Source organism: Rutidosis leptorrhynchoides, chromosome 5, assembly GCF_046630445.1.
Source record: "Rutidosis leptorrhynchoides isolate AG116_Rl617_1_P2 chromosome 5, CSIRO_AGI_Rlap_v1, whole genome shotgun sequence".
Classification (NCBI taxonomy): Eukaryota; Viridiplantae; Streptophyta; class Magnoliopsida; order Asterales; family Asteraceae; genus Rutidosis; species Rutidosis leptorrhynchoides.
Window position 1 is genome coordinate 299,915,199 of NC_092337.1, and position 19,561 is coordinate 299,934,759.

Genomic DNA, 19,561 nt, shown 5'->3' on the forward strand with positions numbered 1-19,561 from the left:
AGCTAATATACAATTCAACTACTACAATTCTATATGAAAAACTGATTATAATAATATTTTGCGTTCAAACTTTTATACAATATTTTACAAACTTACAATACCGCTTATTTTACATAAAGCATGAAATATAGCACACAATAACTTTGATACAAGATAGTTGTGAAGATAATTCTAGCTAATACACCAGTCGTTCAGCAAAGGCAATAAAGACACGTAATTCATACGTCCAGAAACAAGTCATGCATTCTGGTTTTACTAGGACTACTTCCCATCCTTGGTCTTGTGCAACATAACCGTTATGGCCGTTGATAAGACAGCGTGTTGTAACGTCATCAAAGGGACGAGGGTTACGTAATGTCCAACAGTCCCGTAATAATCTAAAAACCTCATTTCTTACCCCAATTACCGACTCTGTCACTTGTGGAAACGTTTTGTTTAATAGTTGTAGCCCGATGTTCTTGTTCTCACTTTGGTGAGAAGCGAACATTACTAATCCGTAAGCATAACATGCTTCTTTATGTTGCATGTTAGCCGCTTTTTCTAAATCACGAAGTCCAATATTCGGATATATTGAGTCAAAATAATTTCTTAACCCGTTGCGTAAAATAGCATTTGGGTTCCCCGCAATATATGCGTCAAAGTAAACACATCGTAACTTATGGGTTTCCCAATGTGATATCCCCCATCTTTCAAATGAAAGTCTCTTATAAACCAAGACATTCTTGGAACGTTCTTCGAATGTCTTACAAACTGATCTCGCCTTAAATAGTTGTGCCGAAGAATTCTGGCCGACTCTAGACAAGATTTCATCAATCATGTCTCCGGGTAGGTCTCTTAAAATATTGGGTTGTCTATCCATTTTGTGTTTTTAAACTGTAAAATAGACAAGAGTTAGATTCATAAAAAAAATACTTATTAATACAAGCAATTTTTACATATATCATAAAGCATAAGAACACTATATTCCATATATTACACTACACGAATACAACTATCTTATTCCGACTCGCTCGTTTCTTCTTCTTCGATTTTGGTTCGTTTTGCCAAGTTTCTAGGGATATATGATGTTCCCCTAATACGAGCCGTCGTTGTCCACATTGGTTTAGAAAAACCTGGTGGTTTAGAGGTTCCCGGGTCATTGTTACAACTTAAGGACTTCGGGGGTTGACGATACATATAAAGTTCATCGGGGTTGGAATTAGATTTCTCTATTTTTATGCCCTTTCCCTTATTATTTTCTTTTGCCTTTTTAAATTCAGTTGGGGTAATTTCTATAACATCATCGGAATTCTCGTCGAAATCCGATTCATCGGAGAATTGGTAATCCTCCCAATATTTTGCTTCCTTGGCGGAAACACCATTGACCATAATTAACTTTGGTCGGTTGGTTGAGGATTTTCTTTTACTTAACCGTTTTATTATTTCCCCCACCGGTTCTATTTCTTCATCCGGTTCCGATTCTTCTTCCGGTTCCGATTCTTCTTCCGGTTCCGACTCTTCTTCCGGTTCCTCTTCGGGAACTTGTGAATCAGTCCACAAATCATTCCAATTTACATTTGACTCTTCATTATTATTAGGTGAGTCAATGGGACTTGTTCTAGAGGTAGACATCTATCACATAATATCAAACACGTTAAGAGATTAATATATCACATAATATTCATATATTAAAAATATATAGTTTCCAACAAAAATGTTAAGCAATCATTTTTAAAGAAAACACGGTCGAAGTCCAGACTCACTAATGCATCCTAACAAACTCGATAAGACACACTAATGCAAATTTTCTGGTTCTCTAAGACCAACGCTCGGATACCAACTGAAATGTCCCGTTCTTATTGATTAAAAACGTTCCATATTAATTGATTTCGTTGCGAGGTTTTGACCTCTATATGAGACGTTTTTCAAAGACTGCATTCATTTTTAAACAAACCATAACCTTTATTTCATCAATAAAGGTTTAAAAAGCTTTACGTAGATTATCAAATAATGATAATCTAAAATATCCTGTTTACACACGACCATTACATAATGGTTTACAATACAAATATGTTACAACAAAATAAGTTTCTTGAATGCAGTTTTTACACAATATCATACAAGCATGGACTCCAAATCTTGTCCTTATTTAAGTATGCGACAGCGGAAGCTCTTAATAATCACCTGAGAATAAACATGCTTAAAACGTCAACAAAAATGTTGGTGAGTTATAGGTTTAACCTATATATATCAAATCGTAACAATAGACCACAAGATTTCATATTTCAATACACATCCCATACATAGAGATAAAAATCATTCATATGGTGAACACCTGGTAACCGACAATAACAAGATGCATATATAAGAATATCCCCATCATTCCGGGACACCCTTCGGATATGATATAAATTTCGAAGTACTAAAGCATCCGGTACTTTGGATGGGGTTTGTTAGGCCCAATAGATCTATCTTTAGGATTCGCGTCAATTAGGGTGTCTGTTCCCTAATTCTTAGATTACCAGACTTAATAAAAAGGGGCATATTCGATTTCGATAATTCAACCATAGAATGTAGTTTCACGTACTTGTGTCTATTTTGTAAATCATTTAAAAAACCTGCATGTATTCTCATCCCAAAAATATTAGATTTTAAAAGTGGGACTATAACTCACTTTCACAGATTTTTTACTTCGTCGGGAAGTAAGACTTGGCCACTGGTTGATTCACGAACCTATAACAATATATACATATATATCAAAGTATGTTCAAAATATATTTACAACACTTTTAATATATTTTGATGTTTTAAGTTTATTAAGTCAGCTGTCCTCGTTAGTAACCTACAACTAGTTGTCCACAGTTAGATGTACAGAAATAAATCGATAAATATTATCTTGAATCAATCCACGACCCAGTGTATACGTATCTCAGTATTGATCACAACTCAAACTATATATATTTTGGAATCAACCTCAACCCTGTATAGCTAACTCCAACATTCACATATAGAGTGTCTATGGTTGTTCCGAAATATATATAGATGTGTCGACATGATAGGTCGAAACATTGTATACGTGTCTATGGTATCTCAAGATTACATAATATATAATACAAGTTGATTAAGTTATGGTTGGAATAGATTTGTTACCAATTTTCACGTAGCTAAAATGAGAAAAATTATCCAATCTTGTTTTACCCATAACTTCTTCATTTTAAATCCGTTTTGAGTGAATCAAATTGCTATGGTTTCATATTGAACTCTATTTTATGAATCTAAACAAAAAAAGTATAGGTTTCTAGTCGGAAAAATAAGTTACAAGTCGTTTTTGTAAAGGTAGTCATTTCAGTCGAAAGAACGACGTCTAGATGACCATTTTAGAAAACATACTTCCACTTTGAGTTTAACCATAATTTTTGGATATAGTTTCATGTTCATAATAAAAATCATTTTCTCAGAATAACAACTTTTAAATCCAAGTTTATCATAGTTTTTAATTAACTAACCCAAAACAGCCCGCGGTGTTACTACGACGGCGTAAATCCGGTTTTACGGTGTTTTTCGTGTTTCCAGGTTTTAAATCATTAAGTTAGCATATCATATAGATATAGAACATGTGTTTAGTTGATTTTAAAAGTCAAGTTAGAAGGATTAACTTTTGTTTGCGAACAAGTTTAGAATTAACTAAACTATGTTCTAGTGATTACAAGTTTAAACCTTCGAATAAGATAGCTTTATATGTATGAATCGAATGATGTTATGAACATCATTACTACCTTAAGTTCCTTGGATGAACCTACTGGAAAAGAGAAAAATGGATCTAGCTTCAATGGATCCTTGGATGGCTCAAAGTTCTTGAAGCAAAATCATGACACGAAAACAAGTTCAAGTAAGATCATCATTTGAAATAAGATTGTTATAGTTATAGAAATTGAACCAAAGTTTGAATATGATTATTACCTGGTATTAGAATGATAACCTACTGTAAGAAACAAAGATTTCTTGAGGTTGGATGATCACCTTACAAGATTGGAAGTGAGCTAGCAAACTTGAAAGTATTCTTGATTTTATGAAACTAGAACTTTTGGAATTTATGAAGAACACTTAGAACTTGAAGATAGAACTTGAGAGAGTTCAATTAGATGAAGAAAATTGAAGAATGAAAGTGTTTGTAGGTGTTTTTGGTCGTTGGTGTATGGATTAGATATAAAGGATATGTAATTTTGTTTTCATGTAAATAAGTCATGAATGATTACTCATATTTTTGTAATCTTATGAGATATTTCATGCTAGTTGCCAAATGATGGTTCCCACATGTGTTAGGTGACTCACATGGGCTGCTAAGAGCTGATCATTGGAGTGTATATACCAATAGTACATACATCTAAAAGCTGTGTATTGTACGAGTACGAATACGGGTGCATACGAGTAGAATTGTTGATGAAACTGAACGAGAATGTAATTGTAAGCATTTTTGTTAAGTAGAAGTATTTTGATAAGTGTATTGAAGTCTTTCAAAAGTGTATAAATACATATTAAAACACTACATGTATATACATTTTAACTGAGTCGTTAAGTCATCGTTAGTCGTTACATGTAAGTGTTGTTTTGAAACCTTTAGGTTAACGATCTTGTTAAATGTTGTTAACCCAATGTTTATAATATCAAAAGAGATTTTAAATTATTATATTATCATGATATTATGATGTACGAATATCTCTTAATATGATATATATACATTAAATGTCGTTACAACGATAAACGTTACATATATGTCTCGTTTCAAAATCATTAAGTTAGTAGTCTTATTTTTACATATGTAGTTCATTGTTAATATAATTAATGATATGTTTACTTATCATAATATCATGTTAACTATATATATAACCATATATATGTCATCATATAGTTTTTTTACAAGTTTTAACGTTCGTGAATCACCGGTCAACTTGGGTGGTCAATTGTCTATATGAAACCTATTTCAATTAATCAAGTCTTAACAAGTTTGATTGCTTAACATGTTGGAAACATTTAATCATGTAAATATCAATCTCAATTAATATATATAAACATGGAAAAGTTCGGGTCACTACATATCACACATTGTTAATATACTTGGTGAGATACTTATTAATCATAATCTCATGTCAACCATATATATATGTCTATATATACCATAACATGTAGTTTTTACAATTTTGTAACGTTCGTGAATCGCCGGTCAACTTGGGTGATCAATTGTCTATATGAAACTTATTTCATTTAATCAAGTCTTAACAAGTTTGATTGCTTAACACGTTGAAAACATTTAGTCATGTAAATATCAATCTCAATTAATATATATATACATGGAAAAGTTCGGGTCACTACAAAATTCTTCAAGTTTCTTCTATGTCTTCATCAAATATATTTAGCTTCATTCCTCTCTTTGTGCAACATAAAGCTGCTTGAAAAGTCAATATGGTCTAGTGGCTTTCAATACAGCATCTTCTTTTCCAATGGATGAAACGTCCAGCTAAAAAAACAAAAATGACCTATAAGAGACATATATTAGAGTTCAACCTTCATTCATCAAATTATATGAAAAGAGCTCATTTTCAATTTTTATTAACTGCCCGAGGCCTACCTACGTTCTGTGAGGTCCTTCCAATACTGAACAAAAATTAGGGTCAACACTACTAATTCTCTATATACACATATGGCTTCTGTCTGTTAAGTTGATCTTCATTAGCCATAAATTTCTGAACATGTGCTTTCCAATCCCAAATTCTTCAACAATTATAGCAGGTGAGAAGAATTTTTTGAAGAAAGTCAAAGTTTAATCAATAGTCATTAATTATTCTAGCATAAATCCAGGTTTACCTTAATTTTTCTGCATCGAATGTAATCTCATTTTTCTCTATTTCTATATAACAACCCTCATTTTTTCATTCTGAATTTACTAATTTACCCTTAGGATTTCGTTTTCTTGTTATGTGCCTCATCATTAGGGTTGTTATCAAGACATATTAAATGCTTTATAAATAATCCTCGTAATTAAAAATTTGAAACCCTAAACTAAATAGTAATTAATAATCTAAACTCTAACCCTAAAGGTTTATTAGTATTATAAGCCCTAACCCTAATAATAAATTAACAATATAAACCTTAACCCTAGTGTTAATTAATTATTAACATTATGAACATATATGTAAATTATATTACTTTTGTTAATAGTTAATTTTATAACAAATACAATTATATAAATTAAAACTAATTAGAAGTAAATTTAAATTATTAAAGATGGGGACAAATAATGTAAACTAAATAAATACAACTTATTTAAATAAATGTAATCTTAATAATAACAAATAAAAAAATATAAAATATATATCTGTCGGGAAAAAAAATATAAACTTGATTAAGGAAACTAATCCTACTCTAATTCTAACTAGCATCCAAATCTTGATCAAACCTTGAACTTCAAGTAATTCAAGTGGAATTAGGAAACTGGAGATTAACTATAAAAGGCATCTAAGTTTTCTCTAAATTGCATCACAGAATAAACTCCAAAAACCTGCTGCATATTAGTCGACTTATCCAGCTTGGTTCCCTCTTTTTCTGTCGATAATACAGCCTCAAATCCTCTCAAGTTTATCGACTAAAAACCCTCCAAAACAGCCCTCCATTCGACCAAGAAACCTGCTAGTTTTTTTCTGCTGTAATCGCCTGCAATCCAGCCTTAATTCGGATTCAAACCTGCTGCTGTGTTGCTGCTATTTGTCGTGATCAAACAGCCCCAAATATTCCACTCTTGCTGCGTTTATTCTTCTGTTATCTTGCTGCAAGTCGACACCACAAACAACCCAGTTAATCGAATCAATTGTTGTTGTGTCTGCTGGTTTCTGTTCGTGATCAAGAGGACCCAAAAAGACCCCTCTTTTCGTTCGATTGTTGCTGCTACTGCAGTCTGTTTCTGCTTCATATCATCATCATCATTCTTGATCTCCAATCTTGCTAAGGTAGTCACAAAACCCTAGTTCAATCATTTCAATCATACATTTTATTCAATTACATTTAAGTTATCTATAAGTCTTATTCATAAGTATGACGTTACAAGTATTCAATTAGGTATGATTTATGTATGATCATGAATCTTGTGTAGATTATGAAGTTAAAAAGTTATGAATAAGGTTAAAGGATATAATGAAAGATTATGATTAATGATTAATAAGCGAGTTAAATAAATGAAGTATTATAATTATAAGATTAAAGTTGTTAATTATTGATCATGAACTAGTTATGAATATGATTAATAAGGTTGAGCATGATTGAATTAAAAGTATTATAAATAATTATTAAGATTAATGATTAAAGGTTTAGGAAGTTATGATGCTCATAAAACTAGTTGATAAGTTAAAGATTATGATTTTATGTATTAATAAATAATGAGATAATAATGATTAAGAGTTAAGATTATGAATGTTAATAAGTTAATAGGTCATGATTATGATTAGTGGGATTAGTTGTAAAATGTGAAAGTGTATTAGTAAATAATAATGAAGATGATATGCATACATGCATATGTATGTATGTACATATGTACATTGTGGATATATGAGTATGCGTATATGCAAATATATACATAGGTGTATATGTATGAGTATATATGCATGTATATGTACGTGTGTATGTATGTATGAATGTGTATTATGTAAGTTATATAAGGTTAGTAAATATAATAATAAAAGTAATAAGTATATATATATATATATGTATATATATATATATATATATATATGTATATATATATATATATATATATATATATATATATATATATATATATATATCATCCTACACTTATATATATGTAACACGTACACCTAATATATACATATATCACATAGCTATAAACATATATATGTATGAAAATAAATAAAGGATATAGGTATGTATGTATGTATGTATCACATAGGTGTATATCTATATATATAACATATAATGATAGGATTAGATAATAGTTGATTAATTAAAAAATAATAATACAATTAATAGTATAACTTATACACTTAATTATATAGTAACACTTAATTACACTAAATATATTATCACTATTATATATAACTAATAAGTACATTAATAACTTGTTAAGTGTATACACTTATAACGTGAAGGTTATAATTAAAGATAGCGTACAAAGACTACAAACATCATCGCTACTTATGGCCTAGGGTGATCCTTGGTACCATTATGGGACGCTTGTGGATCTCGAATGCCATGACTTAGATTCTGGTCAAGAGATCCTGGGCCGCTCGGTAACAATAGAACATTCGAGTGACTTGCATGTTAGCAACGAAGTTTGGGCAAGATTGTACAATATCTTTGTTAAGAATTGTAACCCGAACATTCTTAAATTAGAAGCTTACTATAAGTGGAAGCTTTCCATAAATAGTAAGTTTCCAAATATAGAAACTCTTGAGAAATAGTAACTTATCTCGAAAACGGTCACTGTTAATATAGTATGCTATATTAATAAACAAACTTTATGTCTATTAGACTTTAACTAATTAAACATTATATCACTAGGTTGAGATCTCCGATTACATACTCCGTTCATACTACTTGCGTGGAATTTCTTGCTTGCTATTAAGGTGAACTTCATAGCCCCTCTTTTTACTATTTCTTAACTGTTTTATAACTTTGGGGTGAGACATATGCTTGCTTTCAAACTGTTTTTTTACGCTTAGACACAAGTACATGAAAACTTTATTTTGATTAGTTCAAATTGTGCTAACATGCTTTGATTCATGCTAAATCCTTGCCATGATATCATTAGTTGCTGAAATTTTGGCAAGCTTAGTTATTGTGAATAGCGCTATTGAGAGTAACGTCTCTATCCGGATGACCGCTGGTTAATGGATACATAATAATGATTCAACGACACGAACGTGATGTGTTTAGGGTAACTTATGGTTAGTTTCGATATCATATACCTCAGCACTACTAACGAACTGATTAATCTTTATATAACTAAATCTTGTGGTCTAAAAACTTATTATGATTATTAAACCTATGATGTTCACTCAACCATCTTTGGTTGACACTTTAAGCATGTTTTGTCTCAGGTGAAGCTTGCTAAAGATTGTGTGCTATTTGGACTTTGCTATTTTTGGAGTCCGCATTTATACATTCATATTATTGCATTAAAACATTTATTGTAATGACTTAATACTTTCGGCTGCCTTAATACATTGGTTAAATTAAAAACGTCTCATATAGAGTTGTTATCGTTTATACATACTTGTGTTGTGATATTGTGAAGTCATATTTCCCCGGCCCTGTTTGGGGGTATGAAAGAGTGGTATCAGAGCCAGGTTGTTATAGAGAACTAGGTTTGCATTTTATGTGTGCATTATGTGTTAGTTAGGTGCCTTAGCAATCTATAGGTCTATAACCTTTCCTGTTTTAGTTTCTAGTGCTTTTTCCTCTTACATTTTATTCATGCTTTTGCGTCATCCTTAGAACCTACCTAATCATCCCTCTTTCTTTTCATTTAGGATGTCTCGCCTTAACCCGATCGTCATTTCTGACTCCGAGGGATCCGACTCCGAAAGATCTATTCGCACACCGAATTATGCACCCGTTTCCCCGCCATTATCACCAACTCACACCTATTATATTCCTGCTAGTCCACCACACTCCTCTCTTTTGGAAGAATCCCACGCTAATGCTAACTATGATAGGGATGACGAGGAGGAAGAGTTTATGGAAGAGATGATTGAAGAAGAAGAAGTTGAAGAGGAGCCTTCCGAGGAAGAACCCAAGGAAGAATCCAAGTCCGAACCCTCTGTTCAAAGCAATGGCAACAATGGAGTACCGCGAAATCTCTCGACTATTGGTTCACATCAAAATTTCATGAACTACCAGCCCCCTACATATAAGAGCACTGAAAGACCTGGGCTTAGAAATATGGAAATGGTTAATGCTGATCTCATAAGCTACACCAACAGATTTTAAGAATTTGCTCTCATGACTACTCCCGAGTATCTAGGGGTCCAATGCTACATCAGTGGATTGCCTGATGAAGTCCGAAGAGCTGTTATCTTGGAGAACCCAATCACTATACAAGAAGTCACTTGCATGGCAGGCTATTACATCAATGAACATAAGAAGAAAGAAGGTGCAAAAAGGAAGAGAGAAGGAATGGAGCAAGAAAATTCTAAAAGAAAATTCAACAAGATTTATAAGGGAAAATTCAACAAGTTGTATAAGGGAAAACGTCCTTATTGCAAAATATGTGAGAGACATCATGAAGGATGGTGTAAGGCCAAGTGCAAGAAGGTGGGTCATGTAGCCAAGAATTGTAGAGTTGTTATTTCATCAACCAAAACTCCAGCCACAAAGGCAAATGCAACCGTTCCTACTTGCTATAACTGCGGAGGAGCAGGGCATTTCAAAAATTAATGTTCGGATAAGAAGAAGAATGAAGAGGCACAATGAAGAGTTTTTGGAAACCACTAGAGTCATTTAAATTTATCATAGTGTTCTTTATGTTACCATTTATTACTTCTATATTTTGAAAGATTTCGTTAATTTTCTATAATACTCTGGTTATTTTCTTTAAAATGAATGAATGATGTTATTTTCTTTTCTTTCATTTTCCATTGAATCATTCACCTCGAAGAAGATGAATATTGACTAGATGACATAGTAGTAACCTTATGGAGTGATAAAAGTATGATTTAGAATAATATAACTACACTTGATCAACGTAGTTATATTATGATAAGTCATGCAGAAATCCTAATGGATCATAATGGAAATAAGATTTGATCAACCTTAGGACCATTGTGTACCATTACCTACTCCTTATCACTATATTGTTAACTAAAAATATCAACCCTAAATATCATATTATCCTTCACTTGTAAAATTATCCACGCCGGTGCTGCACCTATTGCATCAGTATCATACCGCTTAGCTCCATCCGAAATGAAGGAATGATCCAATCAATTCCAAGGATTTTTGGAGAATGGTTTCATTCGTCCTAGCTTGCCTCCGTGGGGAGCACCTGTGACGCCCCGTACTAAATCAACATGTACGGACCATCAACAACAGGATCATTACAAGGTCAAACTCTATATGCGTTTTCAAAACAAGTTTGCATTCATGATAAAAGGTGACGTCTTAACTAACATCAAATGTTTTACATCAAAAGTATGCTTCTATGAATAGAAGCAAATATAATAGTACGTGACCCTTAGGTCGTTACAAATCATAGTTTCAAAAGTATTAAAGTTTGAATGCAAGATAAAGTAGTTCATGCGGTGACATCTCTAGTAAAGCACAGCGGAAGTCTATGGGGCATGACTAGTACACAGTGGAAGCAACCTTAAGCACCTGAGAAAAACATGCTTAAAAACGTCAACACAAAGGTTGGTGAGCTATAGTTTAAGTATAACAGTATGTAAGGTAGGCCACGTGATTTCAGTGCTACAAATAGCGTTTCAAAACAGTATGATAAAGTATATGTTTAACCGTGGGCACTTGGTAACTAACTTAACGTTTATAACCCCCTGAAAGTACACTTGGCAAGTGCGTATGTTTACGAAGTATTAAACACCCGTTAAATGCTAGCGCTACTAGCCTGAGTGGGGATGTCAAACCCTATGGATCCATATCTAAGATTCGCGTTCACCGGTTCAAAAACCAATGACTAAACGTTACCAAGCTAAAGGGAATGTTTATGCCATTGTATAACCCACACATATATAAAGTTTAAGTACTTGTTCCTAGTATGTAAAACGTAAAATGCGCATGTATTATCAGTTCCCAAAATAGTTAAAGTAAAAAGGGATGCTATAACTCACAGTGGTAAAGTAGTGGTAAAGTCGAGTCTGGAAGTAAGCAAGTACCTAGGTCCGGAAAGTCCTCAACCTAAGTCAAATAGTACTAAGTCAGTAAATCATCCCAATAGGTTTAAAAGTATGTAAATTAGGTCTTAAGGGTCATCATCAATCATCATCAAACAAAAGGTGTAAAGTAAGTTTCGTTTATGAAAGAAGTTTAAAACAAAGGCTGACTTGGATCAGTCACCACGGCCTCTATACCTACTTAAATAAGGTGAGACCAGTGGCCATGTATCCGTATATGAGTCCTTTATTTGTGGTAAAAATTACAGAAGCAAACTTGTCTTCGTTTGACCGTGGCGACGATCTAAGTGCGAGTAGGTCAGAATTTTCAGCACAACGTTAAAAGGACATAGTGACGATCGGAGGGCCATAAATCCTAAACCGCAACTCGGATTAAAGTGTCCTAAATGAAAAGTTATCTACTAGAACAGAGCTAACTGAAAATCATCTTTAAAGTAGCCCAGGTTGTACTGATCAGACCCAGAAACAGTAAACAGTAGGTTCCGGTGGTTCTTGGTGCTCGATGCTTATCACGGTTCTCATCCTTGATGCATATAGCTTCAAGTGTACAACTGTAATACCCCGTCCTTATCCACCTGGACGAAGTTATCAACATTTTGTCCCATTGCGATGATCGAATCCAAGTAATGTCCTTAAAATGAGCAAATGCACAGCGGAAGACTTCTTTCATACCTGAGAATAAACATGCTTAAAACTGTCAACCAAAAGGTTGGTGAGTTCATAGGTTTATCATAACAATTATTTCAATATCTTAATAGACCACAAGATTTCATAATCATAAACATAATACACTCGCAAGTGTATGTAAAGCATTCTAAGTGGTTGAGCACTTGGTAACCATACTTAACATTTAATCAACATCGCATATTCCCTTTATTATGAAATCTCACTACACCGTACCAAGTGTAGTCACCGAAATGAAGTACTGTGCAACCGTTGAATACTGGTCGTCCAGTCCGGTTGGGGTTGTCAGGCCCGATAGATCTATCAACAGGATTCGCGTTTACAATACCAATGTAAATATTAGTTACCAAGCTACAGGGAAATATGCCAGTGGTACAACTCAACGTAGAATATATTTTAAGTACTTGTGTCTATTTCGTAAACATTTATAAAAAGTAGCGCACGTATTCTCAGCCCAAAAATATATATTGCAAAGGCAATTAAAAAGGGAGCAAATGAAACTCACCATACTGTATTTTGTAGTAAAAATACATAGGACGATATTGAAAAAGTATAGGGTTGGCCTTGGATTCACGAACCTATATCATTTATATATATATTAACACATATAATTGTAGTCGGATAAATTTATTCTTAATTTATATATCTTATATATTTAATTTGTAATAATTGTATTCTTATTTTAGAAAATATTTATTTGTTATAATAATATTGTTAATATGAAAATAATAATAATAATATTTTGTTATTATATTAATATAGATGTTAATAAATAATAATTCTAATCATAATAATAATAATGATAATAATATTGATAATTCTATTAAGGATAATAATAATGATAGTTTTAATAAAATTAATAATTTTGATAATTTTAATTATAATGATACTTTTAATAAAAATGATAATAATAATAATAATAATAATAATAATAATAATAATAATAATAATAATAATGAAATAATAATAATAAAGATAACTACCTCAAAGAATTTGGCCTAAAAATAATGCCCACGCCCGGGCTCGAACCCGCGACGTCCCGCTAACCCGATAATACTCCTAAAAATAAAACACCGTTGTCAAGGCTCGAACCCGAGACCTCTTGTATAACACCAATCATTACGTTTCTTGATCTATACCCGGTTTAATTCTATTTAATTCTTATTATTTCAGTTTCCTTTTTCTTCTTCAATTTAAGATCATAACATCACCATTAACATTATTCCATAATTCATGATCATTAACATCTTCAAATTATTATCATAACCTCATTATTATAATCATAATCATCTATCATCATCATCTTTCGGTTACCATTTTAATATTATGATATCATCATCGTCATAAGGTACCATATCATCATCAAACAGTATTATCATTTCGCCATCATCAAACATCACGTAAACCTCACTTCATCTTGCTCATCATCATATATCAAATGATGCAAATTTTGATGCTGTTACCGAACAGGAACAAACAAAAGAAAAGAAAATGTTGGGCTTTGCATGTTAATGGCCCAATTTCTAATCCCTTGAAGAAATGCAAAGATGAAGGCCCAACCAAAATATTATATATACGGTCCACTTGTCAAAAGTATGTCACGGCTAAAAAAAATCCAGCTCGTCACTAGGAAGAAATAGGATTCGATTTCATAAATTATCCCATCAAAGCTTTATTTATTTAAATCAATCCTGACCCCCCTTAATTATTCTAATCATTTTCCTCACCAACTTGTATCCACTAACCCTTTTTAATATTATTTTCGTTAGATGATAATGGTGGGTTTGTTAATTGGAACAATAAACAAATTCATGGTGTAAGTTAACTCAAAACAGAAAACAGTAGCGTCGTATTTGTGGGTTGAGGTTCTTGGTTGTAGTTATGGTGGTGAGGTTGTGGTGAAGGTGGTTATTTACGACTGTGGGATAGCGACGATTAGGGTGGTGATGGAGGTGATGATTAGATGATGGTTTATGGTGGTTTACGAGAAGAAAAAAAACGAAAAAAAAATAAAGAACACGGTGGTCGAAAGTTTAAAGGTTTCAAGGTGGTGATCGGTTTTGCAGTAAACCCAAGGTGGTGAAGTTAAAGTTTGAAGGTGACCTTGTTGGTGATTTAATGATGGTTGTTATGGTATGGTGGTTCCTGGTTATGGTAATGGTGTTTGTCCGAAACCGAAACAACGAAGACAATTGTAGCAGTAGCTCGTGATTAGTCATGGTTGGGTGATGGTGATCGTATGAAAATAGGAAACATGAATTATACCTAATAGCCGAGTGTAGTAGTAAGGTTGTCTAAATGGAGATTTGTTGATGAGTTTGATCTTGATGCTTTTAGTGTCATAACTCTTTATTTGTGAAGTGAGTGTTTTTATGGGTTTTGTTTCCTTGGCTTTTTCATTTGATTGTTTAGAGCGAGCAACGCATGATAGCAAGCAGAAACAATGATTTCAAAGGGATAGAGTAATGGTGGTGTGAACCATTTAAATTCCACGATGATGTACAAGAAAGAACAATGGAGATGATCTCGTAGTGGATCACGATCATAATCATAAAGATGGTGCAGGTGATTGTTGAAGAAGATGGGTGGTGGTTGATGTTTGAAGTTTGATAATAAAAAGAAAGAAACATGAAAGAAAAGAAATGCAAGTGGACGTGTAGTTATATCTCAATATGCAGTGTATTTATTATCAATGTAGATATTTATGTGCTACCTAGTGGAAGGATGAAGACAATCAACAAACACTGATTTCAATATTCAAACAGTGATCGATTAATAATAATAATAATATAATAATAATCATTATTTATTAATCAATTGATTCATGAACGTGCATAAATATAATTCGCAAAAAGTGATCAATCAAACTCTCAATTAACTATAGTAATTCAATCATAATAATTTAATCACAATTTGAGTGATTCCCTTTACGGTTAAACGTTTCAATCTATTGAAAACATAAATCATTAATTTTAATAATAATAATATAATAATTATAATATAATTTAAAATATAAACGTGTAATGAGCTAGCCGTCATCATTTACGGACTAAATTTCGTGATCCGTTGTTAATCATTAGTGGATGAAAGTACTCAGAAAATCCTAAATTTTTACATAATTAATTTTAATAGCAATAACATATAATATTTCAAATTATATTTTCAATTTATTATATATATAAATATTTAAACATATACATATCTATTTGTAACTAATTGTTCGTGAATCGCCGAGAACAGCCGAAGGTCAAATGGATATATGAAACAGTTCAAAAATTTTGTGACGCAACCTAACAGACTTTGCTTATCGTGAAAGGACCCGTTCATATACATTATAAACGATTCACAATAGTTGATTACATTGCGAGGTATTTGACCTCTATATGATACATTTTACAAACATTGCATTCGTTTTTAAAAGACAATCTTTCTTTACATCAAAAATTGACAGGCATGCATACCATTTCATAATATCCACTATCCAACTATAAATTGATTTAATAATAATCTTTGATGAACTCAATGACTCGAATGCAACGTTCTTCGAAATATGCTATGAAAGACTCCAAGTAATATCTTTAAAATGAGCAAATGCACAGCGGAAGATTTCTTTAACACCTGAGAATAAACATGCTTTAAAGTGTTAACCAAAAGGTTGGTGAGTTCATTAGTTTATCATAATCATTTATTTCTATCATTTTAATAGACCACAAGAATTTCATTTCCAGTTCTCATAAATATACGTCACATGCATAGAGACAAAAATAATCATTCATATGGTGAACACCTGGTAACCGACATTAACTAGATACATATAAGAATATCCCCTATCATTCCGGGATCCTCCTTCGGACATGATATAAATTTTGAAGTACTAAAGCATCCGGTACTTTGGATGGGGTTTGTTAGGCCCAATAGATCTATCTTTAGGATTCGCGTCAATTAGGGTGTCTGTTCCCTAATTCTTAGATTGCCAGACTTAATAAAAATGGGCATATTCGATTTCGATAATTCAACCATAGAATGTAGTTTCACGTACTTGTGTCTATTTTGTAAATCATTTATAAAACCTGCATGTATTCTCATCCCAAAAATATTAGATTTTAAAAGTGGGACTATAACTCACGCATATAAATATTGTAAAACAGTTAATAAAGCATTTGCATGTATTCTCAGCCCAAAAATGTAATGAGTAAAAAGGGAGAAAATGAAACTCACCATACTGTATTTCGTAGTAAAAATACATATAACGTCATTGAACAAGTGCAAGGTTGGCCTCGGATTCACGAACCTAAATTAATTATATATATTTATGTGTTGGTCAATATTTGTCTAACAAATTAGGTCAAGTCAACATGACTAATATATAGTTTGACTCAATATGCAAAAGTCAACAAAAGTAAATTTGACTCAAAATAATTTCCAAAAATCTATACATGACTAATATATAGTTTAAATATCGTCGTTTTATATTTTTAAATATTTTTAAAAGATTTATTAGAGTAAATAATATAATCTATTTATTAATAAATAAAATTTTATATTAAATTTATATAATAAAATATACTTTTATATATATTTAAGTAATAAAATTTATAGGGTTCATTTAATATCATAAAGATAATATGATAGGTATTATTAAAGTAAGTTATTACACGTTGTAAAATATGTTTGTATCACATATTTATTTGATAAAATAATATCTATAATGATAGTAAGTAAAAGTTGTATTATTTTGTAATAATAATTATTATTATAAAAATATCAATATTTATAATTACTAAGATAAAATTATGATAAAACGATAATTCTAATTATGATAACTTTAATATTTACGATAATTTTTAATATTATCTTTAAAATAATAATTCTATTTAAAATAATAATAATACTGATATTTTATAGTAACAATGACATTTCTATTAAAATGATAATTTTTGTTAAAATGATAGTTTTAATACTAATGATACTTTTAATAATAATAGTAATGATAAAAATAATAAGAACGATAATTTTATGTAAATAAATATCCAATAATATTTTAATTTCATCATGAAACTCTAACCCATTATTTCCTAATCGTTTCGTTTAATAGCTTGTAATCGTCTATTATATCGTGTTCATAATAATGATAATAATAGTAATCAAAATAATTAGGTGTTACAAATATTTGTTTTAATTACACTAATATTAATAATGATAGTTACTATAACATTATTAACGATAATACTGATAATTATCTTAATGATAATATAGTAATAATAATAATAACAATAACAATGACTATTTTTAAATAATGATATATATATTAATAATGATAATAATAATAATAATACCAATAATAATAATAATAATAATAATAATAATAATAATAATTGGATAATAATAATAATACTAATTATAACTTTAACGATAATAACGATAGTAAAAAAAATAACAATTTTTAATGATAAATCCCTTTTATTGATAAAGATAATAATAATGATAATAATAAGATAAAACTAGAACGACGATAAAAACGACGATAATAATAATAATCATTTTTAATAAAAATATCGAAAATTCAATTGATTATAACTTCTAATCCGTTCATCGAAACCATTCGATATCTAAAGGAAAAGTTCTTAATTTTTCGCTAGCTTTCCAAGGACATGCATATCTTATACCTTATCTCAACCGCAAGTGTAACTAATTCAAGATTCAACCTAACTTGTCTAAGGGCAATATCAAAAGTACAAGCATGCATAATCCTAAATACTCGAGCACTAGTCAGGGATACACTATTAGTATGTAAAAGTTAAATTATGAGTACTCACGTATCAATATTGAGATTCAATATTGCAGGAAACGTACGTAGACGCAACAGAAATGATAAACACTATATTGACCTCACGAGCATACCCGTGAACCATACTCAATCACCTCCATAGCTATAACCCATAATTTTCTTAATCCTATCCTACTCGAAAAACAATTTCGAAATCACTCGGACAGCACTCCGTCGTAATATTTTATGTATACTAATAATATCTTGAAATAATACGGAGTAAATATTTATATGTAAATCGATTGAGAGAGTTTAGAGAAAAATATTTTCAAGTTTCTATGAAATAATGAAACCTATTAAATTCTATTTATAATAGATTTTTGAATTATTAAAGTGAATTATTAAAGTATGAATTATTAAAGTGAATTATTAAAGTATGAATTATTAAAGTGAATTATTAAAGTATGAATTATTAAAGTGAATTATTAAAGTATGAATTATTAAAGTGAATTATTAAAGTGTGAATTATTAAAGTGAATTATTAAAGTTAAAGTAAAGTAAAAATAAAGTAAAGGTAAAGTTTAAGTATAGTAAAAGTATAAAACTATGTACGTATAATACACGTATAAATATATATAATATTAATTTAAATTATTATATATATTTAATAAAATAAAATATAAATATCGTTATCTTTATCATACTAGTTAAGTAATGAGTTGTCAAAAGTGGTTCTAGATATTTATAAAAGTTATATACGTTTTAATAATAAAGTTCTTTTTAAACTGAAAACGTTTTTGTACGTTTGAAACTAAATAGATCAATCGAGTCTTTATGAGATTCAATCTTCCACTATCCTTTGTCTAGTTCTCAATGATTGACAATTTGTTCTTATTTATAAATCACTTTACCATTTTCCGAATATTGTTAAAATAGAAAGACTTCTCAAATCAACGTGGGCCTTTCAACAGAGACTTGTAATCATAATTCAATATATCAGATAATTCAATCATTTGATCTTATCTTCTAATTCCATTGATAAACATTTTGAAACAGATACAATCATATAAAGTATTTAATCTAATATTTTGTTTACGTTTCAAGTTATAACATATATACACATATACATATATAATCATATTCGTTTAATGGTTCGTGAATCGTTGGAACTTGGTCGAGGTTGAATGAATGTATGAACATAGTTTAAAATTCTTGA